Source organism: Coturnix japonica, chromosome 12 (assembly GCF_001577835.2).
Source record: "Coturnix japonica isolate 7356 chromosome 12, Coturnix japonica 2.1, whole genome shotgun sequence".
Taxonomy (NCBI): Eukaryota; Metazoa; Chordata; class Aves; order Galliformes; family Phasianidae; genus Coturnix; species Coturnix japonica.
The window spans coordinates 7,850,634-7,863,463 of record NC_029527.1 but is presented as its reverse complement, the minus strand read 5'-3'; the positions used below and the strand labels follow the sequence as shown (position 1 = coordinate 7,863,463).

At 45.8% G+C, this 12,830-nt stretch overlaps 2 long non-coding RNA genes across 2 annotated transcripts in view; both read left to right on the top strand.

Moving 5' to 3' along the window:
* The window catches only part of LOC107320023, a 72,620-nt gene that overhangs the window by 45,922 nt on the left and 13,868 nt on the right, over nt 1-12,830 (top strand). The gene's annotated exons all lie outside the window — the stretch shown is intronic.
* On the top strand, nt 2,183-4,974 carry LOC116654021. Its single transcript, XR_004308828.1, has 2 exons — nt 2,183-2,214; nt 2,882-4,974. It is a non-coding gene; the product is annotated as an uncharacterized LOC116654021 (long non-coding RNA).

The window sequence follows — 12,830 nt, the reverse complement described above, 5'->3', positions numbered from 1 at the left end:
CCTGGCTTTTAAGGGATGAAACTGTATTCAGGGACTGAGAATGCTTGCTGTTTATCTCCTTTGCAGGGCACTGCAGAATATGGAGACTTGGAGAAGTTTAAAGGGACAAGATATGTCTTAGTCAAGGCACTGCCTTTCCCTCCTCCCATTAACCCTCTATGAAGATGGCAACCAACCACTCCTCTAGGTGGATGGAGACAAAGGAAGCCCTTTGTATCTGTAGAAGTGGAAAAATGGCCAAAAGGATCACAGGCAGGGGGAAAAGGTCATCGCTGATAATGAGTCACAGCCCAAAGCCTGGGGCAGTGAAGTTGGTGTAGAGAAGCCCTCAGGCAGGTTCAGATTTGCACGAAGCACTGTGAAAAATGGGGAGATCAGGATCAGGGCTGGACTAATGGTTTGGATCCCCTGGGTAAGGATCTAAAAAGTGCTTTGGATGGGCCTCCTGCATTTCGTGGCCTTCTCAGTATACAAGAACAAATGACAGGAAAAGTCAGAAAAGCTATAGCCATCACTAATTCTATTGGCACAGTACTTCATTAGTAGCTGCCACTCAGGGATCCAGTTCCTTTCTGAGCAGAAGGAGCCATCACCTGGTGCACAAATGCCACCCAGTAGCTCTAGGGTATGCAGAATAATGCTATCTAGCCTGCTTAGAACTGAAAGCATCACAAACCCAGCATCACTAATAAGGAGATTCATACCCCTCTGTAGATTCTGGGGATGAAGGACAACCAGACTGGGTAACCAGGCAGCAGCCTGCATGCAGCTTTCCTTTCCCTGCTCTGGTCCCTGTCCTAACCACGCTGCTCCCAGTTTCTAACACAACACCTTTTGCTGCTGACAGGAAAGCCAAACTATAGCCAGTACAGCTTCAGGCAATGCTGGTTACCAAAAGGAGCCTCCCATTCTCTACATGATAATCCTCAGGGCACAGCAGCTAAAATCCAAATGCGCCTCAGTTTTGCAATTGAAGGTGCAGACAGCATCAGCAACGTGCATCTTCAGCATGGACGGTGCACTGACTGATTTTCAAGTGGGAGGAGAGAATTCCCTGGGAAGGAGAAGGGCTACAAGGCCTGATGTGACACCACTGAGGCTGATGAAATAGAGGCTTGGCAGCAAGAGATATGTATGTCATTCATTACAGGTTTAGGCTTAATGACAGCCTCTTGCCCTTGATCTTTGGAGCCATGTGAGGAAGCACAGGGGAGGAAGAGCTTAAATGTCAGTTCTGCACCAAGATAGAAGAACTCAGTGCATTAGCAGTGGCTGGCCAGGATGAGGTCCCGTCACGGTGGGAGCATCTCATCAGACATGCTGAGAGCAGCCGTGACAAATCAGGAAGCTCCTGCCGTTGGCTTGGTGGGATTAATTAATTTCCACATTGTCGCTGCCTCCAATTAACTCTGAGGCTGCAGGCTGGGACCTGCTGAGTTTTGGTGGGGAAGGATCGGTAGGGTAATGAAAGCTGGTGTGTGGGAGCTGCTTGGCAGCACAGGGGCAGGGTCTCATCTGCATGTTTGGGAAGAGAAATGTGCCTGGAAGGAAGTAGAAATGCAATACCAGTATAACAGTGCAAAGTCACACAGTTGGATGCTACACAAGTAAGAATTTATTTTGCAGTGCTGGGGGAAAGAGGGACAGCTTTGGAAATTTTTCACTTGGTGGACACAGTCAAAGAAGAAAACTCCTCAGCATGAGTGTTTGCTGTAGTAACAGGGAAATGTGGTGCCCAGGGAGGTGGTGGAGTCACTGTCCCTGGAGGTGTTAAAGAAATACAGAGATGTGGAACTGAGGAACGTGGTCAGTTGGCAGAGTGGGGATGGGTTGGGGTTGGACTGAATGATCTTTGAGGTCTTTTCTAGCCTTAATGATTCTATGGCTCTATGATACTGATAGCACTGTACAAGGTAGTAGCAAGACTGCACATGAGATATTTTGTATAGATTATAGTTACGATCAGGTCAAAATAATTTACAGTGAGAAAGGCAGCAAACTGCAAATGCTAAGTTATGGCTTGAAACAGTGATTGAACAACTGGTGGGAAGGCAGGGCCAACCCAGGGGAGCACAGGTGCATGCAATGCTATGCAGCTGAGTGACTGGAGGGGGTGAAGCCAGGATCCACCCTTTCTCAGACTTCATTTAAGGGTTGGCAGTGGAGGCAAGGGTATTTTGATGGAGATTCCTGTGTGTCTGAGGCTTTCTGAAGGTAAGCAGTTTCTTTTTATTTGTTTATTTCTGTGTCCATGGTTGTAGCAAACTCTCTCACTTGTTGCTGCCTAGGACCTTGCTACCCTGCTGCCATTGCTATGCTTTCCATCGTGTTACAGGCACTGAAAGGAGGTGTCTGCTGAGAGAAGGCTGTATGCTAGATGTGGTGGGTTTCAGTTGATAGATTCCTGGTGCTGGAAGGTCTCTGGGACATAAAATGTCCTCCAAAGGTTTTTGGTGTTTTCTAGAACCAATCCAATATCAGATTATAGGAGGGTAGGCAATGCTGCACTGATATGTTCAGGAATCTGATGAAGGATTTATTTCATCTTCCTATTTGAAAAAGTACACCTGATCCATCCATCATAGATTTCTTTTACAGGGTAAGAAAGGATGATAGACATTCAGAAGTACAGTTCATCTCATCTTAATATGGACATTAGCATGACTGCCTGTGCCTCTTCTTGGCTGTAATTGGAGCCTGGGGTGCCATACTCAAATGGAAATGTCTGTCTTGCAGAAATAAGATCTAGTTAACTTCTTGCATACTATAGTCAAGGGTCGTATTTTTGCTTTCTTTCTCAAGAAAAACAATCTTTTGATGCTGATCCTACTCTGAATTGTTCAGCATTGTTCCATATGGGTGTCTGTGTGTTTCTCTTCAGGACTCTCTTTCCAAACCCATGAGTGTTGTGTCTGCCTGCGTGCTGTAGGCCTCCAGGTATCCTAGTGACTGTTGTGGGTGCTGTTACTTTTGGCACTCTCCGAGGCCCTAAGGAAGAGTTGTAATTGTCCATGGGTTGAAGTGGGATGGTTCAAGTAGACAGTGTGAGCAGCAAATTTTAACCTCCCTTCAGCAGATCCCCATGTCCAGATCTGCCTCTCCATCCCTAAGCATAAGAAACCTTATTTGCAATGAAAGATGACAAGGTACAGAGGCTGTAAAAAGGTTATGCAAGAGCCTTGGCAGGTCTGTACACTTGTATGTATTGAAAGGAGCTCTGAGTCATGACAAGAAGGGCAGAAGATGTCATAGGTTGTGCTACATGTGAGCAAGTGTATATAGGTTTAGTTGGATGAAAGGGTGCTGAGGTGTGTCATTCAAATGGGGCACCAAGAACTAGAGCTGTAGAAGCCAGTACTGATCAGATGGGAGGCACACAAAGTAGTGGTGTGAACCTCGCGTGGAACCTGTCCTATGCAGTTTGTCCCCTGGGACTCCTATATGCAATCACAAAAATATAATAAAACAAAACAAACAAACAAAAAAAAATAATCAAGAAACAGCTGTGTCAGCACAAGAAAAAAAAACAACTTCATTCTGCACAGGATGTTGGTTTCCCTTTATTGCCAGCTCCTCTGGATTCATATCAGGAAGTCTGGAAGCTGCACATCCCTAATGAAAAGCAGAATATATTCATTATTAAATTCAAAATGTTAAATGCAATTTGTTGCTAACAGATTTCAAGGTCTGTTTGAGTGATCCCCATGCAGCAAAACCACTGCAATACAAAAAGTGATGAAGTGATTCTGACTGGGGCTGGTGCTACATGTGATTGTACCAGAACTTGCTCTTGGTTTGCATTTTGCTCTCTCCAAGGCTGCTGATTCACCCTGAGTATGAAAAGGCAATTTCTGCCCTCAGAAGGGTGGCTTCTTTATCTGCTCTTTCCTGCTGAGTTTAGCTGGAAGCTCATAGAAAATACTGTTTATATGCCTAGCGGCTGTTGGCGTCTTTGTCATCAGTTGGGCACTGAAGTGATAATAGATGAGTATTAATTTCTTCTATTAAGGAAAAAAAAAATGTTTAATCTCCTACATGTCTGTTTAGGGCTCAGTGTTTGAGAACAGAGGTACTACGAGCCTTGTCATCGTGTCCCCTTTCTGTGCGTAGCACTGTGTCAGGATCAGGCCCCGTTTCTCTTTCCAGTGTTTCGCAAGTGGAGACTTGAGTGCCTCTTCTCCAGGAATGCTTAAGGATCATCAGACCCTCTTTCCCCAGACTTGCCTGCACACCAGGAAAAGCCTTTCATTTCATTAAGCAATTACTTGGAAACAAATCTTGGACTTTCAAACCACGCCAGGAAACTTATCTTTCCCTCCAGGCTGTGGGTGCTCTTCAGGAATTCAAAGGAAAGTTGGGTGCTTACAAGACATTCCAGTACCCTCCTTTTAAGAACTGCTGTAAAACACGTCCGAGAATCAAACCACTCAAGTTGAGAATGCAATGCACTCTAACTCAGCGAAGATAAAATAAAAGTGAGTATTTATGAAGTCTGACTCGACAACACAGTGGCAGGTGAAGAAAGGCAAGAAAAGGTCTCTTAATCCTGTAATCCGGAGACCAGACCTACAAAGTCTCTTTCCTCCCCTGCATTTAAGTTCCTCTCAGGCAGCACTACTGGCAAGATCTGTAGTGAGGGCCTGGTGCTACAGCTTGTCTGAAAGTGGGACTTCTGGGGAAAACATAATGGCAATGCAATCCAGACAGGCAAGTCTAGAGAGCACCAGCAGACAGCTTCAATATCCCCCTTTCTCTGCTCTCTGGGAAGCTTTATTCATGAAATGCCTCTTATTTTAAACTAAAGCAGTGCCTATTATCTGGTCTCCAGACATCTCAGAACAATGTTTTTCAACAAAGCTGTAATCAAGAGCTCTGTACTTCTGCAGGCCTCATGGCTCTCTCTATTGCTGAAAAATTGGGGGTTGCTTTTTAAGTTGCTGACTGGAAACAGGGGATGTATTTCCACTTATCCCAGCAGGAACACTTTAGGCCCAAGCAACATTAGGAGAAATACTCTGAGGCATCTTAAATTTTGAAGCCGTGTTCCATTTATTCATCATGGAAATTATTCTCTTGTTAAACTGGAGAAGTCAATTTGTCTGGTAAATATGTGGATGGAACCATCGCAGCCTTCATCGAGGTAAAGATTAGTGAGGATTGGAGGAGTGATGGCTGCTGTGGGCCTGTGCTCTGCCAGACACAATCCACTGAGGCAGCCAGAATTTGCATGACCACATCAGGATAGCACCAAACCAGAGTCAAATTCACTATGCTGCTGACAAGCTGGGTTTATTTAGCTGCTTGAGCTCTATGCCACCATACTGCAGTATGGTGGATGCTGGTCAAATTCAGTGGATCTATGCAAATCACCCGTCTTGTTTTTCATGCCTCGCAGAGCAGTTTGACTTCGTGGACACAAAAAAAATACTAGGAAAGAAATACCTCCCCCCTTCTACAACTTCTCAGCATCCAAGAGAACACTCAGTAGATCAGTGTCCCATGGCCTCAGAGTACTATGTGGTGCTTAACGGCTGGGCTTCCCTCACTGCTCTTGAAACAAAGGAAACACACCCAGGTCACTAATGCCTCAATCTCAGTGCTCGCTTTGTAATGGGTTCATGAGCTGGGCTGTTAGGGTAGAGTTAACCAGGGATCAAGAGACAAAAGCCGTTTGATTTGCGACTCCCGTTCATCAACAAAAATACAAAAGCAGTGGTTTGTTTTCCTCCACCTCCCCCAAAATTCTGTATTTTCGAAGGGAATTCAAACCTTGCAATACGATGGCCACAAGCAGAGATATTTTAATATTAATTATGCCTCTGTGTTGTCTCGTGCAATTTGAACTTCAACCACTTCATCGTCTCGCTGTTTCTGTAAGTAAGACCTCCTGCTCACCTCCTTCTCTGAGTGTTTCCTCCTCAGGATAACGGGCTGCAGTGCTGCCAGGAGTGCCCCTACCATAAAGGAGGCAAGAATTTGAGGCACTCAGGGCCGCAATAGGGAAACAGGATGAGAAATTCTCTGTCAAAATCCCCTGTGTGGCAGCATTTCCAAATTAAAGTATTTTAATAGAGACAAACACACACACACGGGGGGGGAATCGGCTCCTTTTATTTTTGGCTGCAATATTTAGGGTTGCAGTCAAAATGTTTTCATTTTTTTTAATATTTGTTTTTCTGGGGAATAATTGAAGTTTTTGCTGCAAAGCAGATACTTCGCACAATAAACATGTCTTTAAAACAACAACAACAGCAAAACAGTTTAGAGGGAGGATTTTTTTTCAACCATCTGTCTGGCTGAAGGACTATTGAAGAGGGAATACCAGGAGTTTATGGAGATTCTTTTTTGCAACTCTTTAAGATACTTTACAAAGCAGAGGCTTTGGCTCATGTGAGTGAAGGTGTTTCCCTTTCACAGGAAGGGGAAACAAAGCAGCAGGGTCATGTGAAATGCTGGAGTCAAATGAAAGCAGTTCTAAAATACCCATGAAAAACATCTCAGTCTATCATTCTGGTGTGCTTTCCCGTGGTGTGTTGCTGACTTTACTTGAGAAGGGACTGTGCTACCCCACTGCTGTGAAAGAACACTGTTATCCGTCATCACCTTCACTGACATAAGCAGGACTATTTGTGCAGTGGGCTGTAAGCATCAGCATCCACATCTGGTCTGAACAGCTCCATAGAAATTCCCCTACACCATGGATTGGTTCAGGTGCGCGTGTGAAAGAGAACAAATAGCAGCAACTGGTGGTTTCTGCCCGTGGCTGGCAGCCAAAGTGTTGATTATCATCACGCAAGCAAAGGATCAGCTCACCAGGGACTTGTTTCTCTGCACTGCTAAGGAGCTTAGTGCAATAGAGGTTAGCTTGATTCCAGGCACAACAGCCAAACTGGCAATGCAGACTCCTCCTCTCCTTTTCTCCTGGGCCACCCCCTCTTTTAGCATAAGTTCTTAGCTCTGGGCCCAGGGGCAGGGGGTGAAATACATCAGACTCTCCTCCACCCTCTCTGTCAGGCTGCTTTCTGTTGTTTAGCCCTTCCAAAAAATAAAAGGAGGAGGGGAGAATCTCTAAACATTTTCTATTTCAGAACAGATTTCATCTTCCATAGAAAGTAATACTGCCTCCAGCCATGTGTAACTTATTTTTTATCCAACGGAGTATATGGGCTTATAACTAGATCCTGATAGGAACCCGGGTTTAAAACATTATTCACAGCAGGTTATTTGATCTTTATTTGCTGAATGCACTCAGCTGAATCCCTATCTCCAAACAATATGAGAAATAAAATGCCGGGCATGCTTCATTGGCCAGCCAGCTCATCTTGATTTGCAGAGACGACTACATCCCTCTCAGCAGTTTCAGAAACATACCGTATCCTAGGTACTAAGATGGAGTTCTTCCTTCCTCTTTTCCCACCTGAACGCTTATCCCCTCTTGCCTTTTCTTCCCCTTCCCCAATTAGGAGCTTTAAAAACACTTCAGCCTAGCCCTTTTCTTTCCCCTTACTGGGGCCTTTGGGAAATTGTACTTCCTTCTGCATACGTTGAGATGCTCTTTATAAGCTACTTACCATCTGTGCTTGTGCAGAAGGTCAGATGATGATAACCTGCTCAGTAAGACAGAGAACTTTGTGGTCACCCCAGGAAGAGGGGGTTAGAGGAGACTCTGAGATCCTGGCAAAACGACTGCTACTTCATTTAATTAATATCATCATAGAGTCATTTGAGTTGTAAGTGGCTCTTATAGGTTATCTGGTCAAACTCCCCTGCAATGAACAAGGACACCCACAGCTCCATCAGGTGCGCAGAGCCCGTCCAGCCTGACCTTGGCTGTCTCCAGGGATGGGGCACCACCACATCCATAATATAGTTGATGTGACATACGTTAAGGCTGACCCTGTTTCTACCACATCATTATTGCAGCAGCTTCTTGACAAACCAAGTAAAAGGTGGACTTGGACATCACTTTCTTTCAAGAAAGCCCCTGATGACTATGAACCAAATTCATTACCAGGCAGGACAGGGAGGGCTTTGGCTGTCCTAAAAGAGAAACCAGAGATTGTCAGGAAGAGAGGCTGTGAGCTGCGCACAAGGAGGTCAGGTTCTTCATTCCCTTTGACTTTTGATGAGATATGCCTTTGAAAATCCTTCCTCTGATATCCTGAGATAAAAGTCTCCAGCTTCCAGACCAGAGCCCAAGCACAAAATATACTTCAGAAATTTCAGTGTGGAGGGTCCTGCTGTGGCAGGGCTTTGGGGACGGTATGCAAGTCCTTGGCAGACATCGCTGCAGCAGGATGGTGTCATGAAACTGGCCAGCTTTTTGCACCATTTATCGCAGATACAGCAGGCCAGGGCTGCTTTTCACATGAATGCCAATAGCTCTTCTGTTCCCTCCCCCTGGATGCATTTCAAAGCCCATCAGACCATCAGAACTAGCTCCTCCTGCTTCCCTTTCAAGGCATGTCATGAGGCCATCTTGCTTGCGGGCAATGAGTAGGTTACGTTCATTTTCCCTGGATGAGTGCAGAGCAGGGTCATTGACCCAGCTGAATGTTCCTGCACATAAACACATATTAAAACCACCCCCCGTTGTCATTAACTGACTCGCTGTACTGTGCAATGTGGCAGATTTGGCTCTGTTCTCCTTACGTATCGCTCTGGACTGTCAACAAACCTGGACTGAGGCAGCAGCGACCATGAAGGCTCTATAGTCAGAGGACAATCACTTAGGGTGTATGTGGTTCAGCAGGGAGGGAGGGAGATACAGGGAGGTTTGGGTTGTATGTCTCACTTTTCTTTCCCAGTAATTAACCCTAGAGAAGAGGGAGGGAAAAAATAAAACAAAAACCACAAACCAAACAGCCTGGGATGCAGCTTTGCATGGATGGATTAGAGTCACAGTTGGCCTATCCCCTTGGGAACACTGCTCTGCTATTAATAAATAGATAAACAAGCCCTTTTATTTATTTATTTTCCCCCCTCTCTCGTCTTCCTTTGATTTCTCTTCTGCTTCAGGGAGTGCTGCTTCCATCCTCCAGCTCTGCAGAGGCAGTGTTTGCAAAGGGATCGTGTGCAGGGGGCTGCTCTAGGAAAGGCAAAAATCAAGGGTAGAAAGAGTGTGGGGGAAAAAAACTGAGCAAAAAATGATTTTAACAATTTCTAGCAATCTTATCGCCTAGCAGGACTGGCAGAATCAATGTCCTTCATTTATTCCTCTTGCACAGCTGCTGGTTTGGTTCCCATGGGCTTCCTCTGACTCTCTGAGGCCCGCTCATCCTTGTCTATCCCTCACCACTCCTGGGGCAGCTGTCTGGAGCCCCCTCACTGAGCTGGAGACAGCTTCTGGCTTTATGGGGTTCGCTTGGGATTAGGGGCTGTCAGGCAGAGCAGGTGGAGAAGAGTCATGCACTGAGGAAAAGCTAATTGTCCACGTTCATGCAAGGTGATGTTTGTATCTAAAGCATCAGCAGAGTGCAACGGATCTCTGTGATTCAAGAAAACAGAGTGGTGTCAGTCAATGTCAGATTACTTGTTTTGGAGGAGATTTTGCCAGTTTTTTGGGCAGGAGGGGAAACGGATTGAGCTGCAGCTGCAGTAGTTCTAAATACCTGAAAAATATTTCACAAAGCTCCTAAATTAATGGCAAAAAGTATTTGTCAGGCTGCTTTGCTTGATCCTTTGAGCAGGGGAAAAAATGCAGACTAAATGGGAGAGCAGACATAGAACTGCAATCAGGCTATGCGCACTCCTTGTGTACATGTTCTGGTGATCATCTCATCAGTGCCTCTGGCCTTCACCTGAGGGATTTGGCTTCTGAAGGGACAGGAATGATTTGGAGAAGGTCGGAGCTTGGTTTGATATTGTTTATTGCTCCAGAGGTGTACAGTCTTTGGGCAGTGTGCAATGGCTGTCAGCACAGATGTATTCCTGGTATGGGTTGTTCCCCTGCTCTTTGTGTCTCTTTTGAGAGCCATGGTCACAGCACACCCACTCCACTGGATGGTAGAGAGGATCCCTACACAGATACGAGGCCTAGGGCTGCTTCATTGGGGACCTTTTGTCTCCTGAACCATCCCTCCAGTCTTTCCATCTGCATTGCACTGTACTTTGTTAAAAAAAAAAAAGGTTGTAAATAAAAGCAGTTTTTGTCCTCAGCAGAAGGGAGAGCAGCAGTGGACAGTGCTGCTGAGGTGTTAATGGTGGCATTATCTAGAAAGTGGCAGCCAAAACAGGATGTCTAAAACCCCACCCAGGCTGCCCTTTAATTTGCTGTTACATGGAGTGGAAGATTTGAAAGCATATTTCTGGGTAATTAATTCAAAGAGTGATTCTAATGGCTAACGTTGTCAGTTTTGACTGCAAGGGAGGTCTGGGGCTGGAGCAGGCAGTGAAGGGGAAGGAAAATGCTTGGAGGTCACCGGCAGATGTTAAAATATTTTGACAGCCCACATCCAAGAGGCTAACTTAGTGAAATGCTTTGGCCAGCACCTTCCAAGAGGTCTGAAACTGAATCAATTTGTTTTTCTCCTGTATAACGTACATGGCTTGGACGCTGGCTTGTCCATAAATCACCATTCTCCATCCGGTCAGCAGCACTATCAATCACTCCCTGCACCCACCACCCTGCTCTCTGTGCCACTGTAGGACCACTGATAAGAGGGATTTGGAGTCTCTTGAATTTAACTCCCAGATTTTCCATGACACACAGGGTAAGCTCTGCCTTCATCTCCACTGATTATTAAAGTCAGTGCGACAAAGGTCCTGCACCTGTGTATGGAAATATACCTGATCTGTGGTGCTGGGTAAATGAAATTAGGAAGCTCTATTCATGGTGTTATTATCTCTGGCTGCCTGGAAGGATTTAATCAAACTGCTGCAGCTTGCTGATGAGGATGTCCACAGCTTGTGAGTTTGGTTCCCCTGCACTTCATCTCTCTGTGGCATTTACTAAACCCCTCCATCCTACCCCAGCGGGCTTGGAGTCAAACACAGCATTTGCAAAGGATTTGCTGGGGACCATTCTGATGAGGTTTTTCAAAAGAGTTGGTCAGGAAGCTGGAGAGGCGCAGCTCCTGGCAGTTGTGCTCGCTGGCTTTCACTGCCTTTTTTGTGCTTCAGAGAGCACTTGGAATAAACAGATAGGGAAAGAAAACTTGTGAATGCAGAAAATAACTGGGAGGATATTTGATTCAAGTTTGATTTCTGAAACAAGGTTTGGGTCAAGACTTGCTCTTTGTGATCTCCTTTGCTTGTGTCCAGAGATGGATTCAGTCCTGCTATGTACCTTTTCAACCCTTCTGCAGTTCCTACACTTATTGTAACAGGGTGTGTTGGTAAATTGGAAAGCACATCCCTCATTTGCTGTCCTACTCTTCTGTGTCATGCATGGAGAAATCTATTATTTTTTCCACCCAGGCCTGCAGTGGCTGCACTTCAAGGTGGGTGAAGGCACACCATGTGCCTGTACCACTTGCAGATGCACACATGAGGTTGATTGGACCAAAGCTGGCAGATTTCCACTCCAATTAACCACATCCATTTTGTTCAGCTCTTCTAAAAAGCAGAAAAAGAAAGACGTCTGTATGCAGGCATGGACATACATAGCGTTACTGGTGCCAGTATGCCTAGTGCAGACCAACACAAAACCTGGAGCAGAGTTTCACCAGCCTGGGTCTCCCACAGTTTACCTTGTTACCAGGCTTGTGTCTGTCTGTTGGAAGCCGGTGTACCACTAGAGGTGTAGTACATCACTAGAGATGTGCAAATCCATCCACAAAACAGATACACCTTTCCTTTGTATGCAAACTCTGTAACTCCATACGTTAATTAGATAAGTGCTTGCCCTGTTGGCTGATCAGCTGTATTTGGGCATGCACTTGGACTTACTGCAGGGTTAAAGCAAGCATAAGTCTCCAGAGTCCAAAACTTCATTCATAACAGTCAATATATATGTTTTTTTCAATTCTCTAAAGCTCCCAATCCAATGAGAAAGAAGGCCGTGTGCTGGCAGTCTGTCTATATGCACGCATCTTTCATTACCAGTGCTGCTGAATGGGAAGTGAACAGCAGCATCTACATACATATGCAATTAAACCATTCCTTACACAATAGCCACTTGCAGGTACCCCTGTAAAATCAATAGGCAGCACTCTCAGTTCAGCAGCAGTCATCAGTCCCTCTTTGCAATCAGTAAACAGACTCTCCCTCTGGCCCCAAATGAAGGATACAGGCAACAGAAGGCAGACGCAGCCCTTGCGCTCCCCTCTGAGCAGCTGCCAAAAAATCCTCTCTCCCCTCGTGTGATCATAATGGAAGGGACGGCTCTGCTGGGGTGTGCCGGCGTGTTCTGCCTCACTGCCCAGCACGGGATGCTCTCCCTTCACGCTCCGCTGCCTTGGAGCTGCACACAGGAGTTGCCTCCAGCAGCCCTTGCCAGCCCCTGGATATTTTGGACACTGAGTGCTGCATGAACAATAGGACCACAGCTCTCAGCCAGGAGTTGAGGCCAAGCAAAGAGCTCCCGGACTGTGACCAGTAAAAAGGAGGAGAGATTTCCTTTAAGCGCTGTATCGTGAAAGGGAGTTGGGTAGCTGGCAAGGGCTTCTCTCTCTCTCCTTTTTTGTTCTTGTCCAGGAGAAATCTTTGCCTGCTGAAAGAGTGTGAAAGCACCAAGTGCCCATTAAGGCTATAAGATACACCCAGGACTTTGGTGCTAACTCACATTAAAGCTCTCCATGGCAATAGTGTGAATGCATGTAACATCAAGCAGAAGCAGAGAGCTTATGGGATTAGAGAGGATTGCAGTGGTCAGGGGAAGCAGAACAAGG